Source organism: Artibeus jamaicensis, unplaced genomic scaffold (assembly GCF_021234435.1).
Source record: "Artibeus jamaicensis isolate MK-2021 breed Jamaican fruit bat unplaced genomic scaffold, CSHL_Jam_final contig_384, whole genome shotgun sequence".
In the NCBI taxonomy this organism is placed as follows: Eukaryota; Metazoa; Chordata; class Mammalia; order Chiroptera; family Phyllostomidae; genus Artibeus; species Artibeus jamaicensis.
The window spans coordinates 17,469,067-17,470,394 of record NW_026521810.1 but is presented as its reverse complement, the minus strand read 5'-3'; the positions used below and the strand labels follow the sequence as shown (position 1 = coordinate 17,470,394).

Genomic DNA, 1,328 nt, shown 5'->3' with positions numbered 1-1,328 from the left:
AAATAAATGCTGGAATAAATAATAAATGGGGAGAATAAACACATATCTCTTTCAAAACCCGAAGTAAAATTTTTAGATATTTCACCTTAAAAGAGGTTGAACATACTTCTCATTGCTAAATTATGGCTGGGCACAATGACTATATTTCAAAGAATAAAGTAATAGGCAAAGAGAAAATAAGAGTAACTTTATGCTTTAAGAACTTGAGAAATACAATTTTAAGTCAGTTGATCAAGATTAACATCAATAGTAATAAATCGTATTAATAGTATTTTTCCTTGGTATGATGTAATAAGAATGGTACTTTACCCTTGTGGTCTTCCTCCCCAAAACATATTTACCACAGTTTAGCCATAAAAGTCATCAGACCAATCTCATATAAGTGACATTCCACAAAATACTGGACCAGTATTTCTTAAAACTATTAAGTTCATCAAAAACCAAGGAAAATCTTAGAAATCATTATAGTCTACAGAAGCTTAAGTACTCGTGATAATTACATATAATGCTGTTATACCAAATGGGATTGTAAAATAAAAAAAGGCATTAGGGTTAACCTAAGGAAATCTGAATAATTTATAGACTTATTTAACCAAAACATATCAATCACTTCTCAGTCTTTTGGCTAAGGTCAGGTGTAGTATTTGCTCTGATCAGTTTAACAAGATATCAGAATTTTTAAATTAATTCTGACATATATTTGTCACCATTTATATGTTACCACTATATAAAATGGTAATAATGAGAGAAATTAGGTGTGGAGTATACAGGAACACTATATACTATCTTTGCAATGCTTTTGTATTCCTAAAACTACTCTAAAATAAAAAGAAGTTTGTTTATATCTATTAACTGATGATGCATTTTCATAAGTAGTGACTACTATGTGTGATTGTACAGCAAGTATAGAGTCTTCAAGGTGAAGAGAATCAGAGAAAGGTGATGGTATAACTTGATTGCATTGTGAAAGTCCTATTTGTTATTTCAGTGGTTTAAACTTTTCAAACTTTCCATTAAATATATGTATTAACTTAAAATATTTAATCAGATATGAAGAGAAAAACTTCCAAGGTAAATTTTGTTTTATGTATTTATGTATGTATGTATGCATGTGTTTGTTTGTTTGTTTATTTATTTATTTATTTATTTATTTATGAGAGGCATAGAATACAGTAGGGCCTTCAAATAAGTAGGGTCTTTCAAAATTTGGAACAGAAAATGAGTAACATCTCTATTATTAATTCCTTCTTGTTTAATCAACTACTTTCATTTATATTAAAAAGTAAATACTTTCTGTGGCCACTCACCTTTTCTCCAATTTCCTTTCT

General features: G+C 28.5%; 1 pseudogene; it reads left to right on the top strand.

The window, feature by feature from the left end:
* Positions 1 to 605: 605 nt before the first annotated feature.
* LOC128627331 (uncharacterized) lies at positions 606 to 712 on the top strand (annotated as a pseudogene).
* The last annotated feature ends 616 nt before the right edge of the window (positions 713 to 1,328 follow it).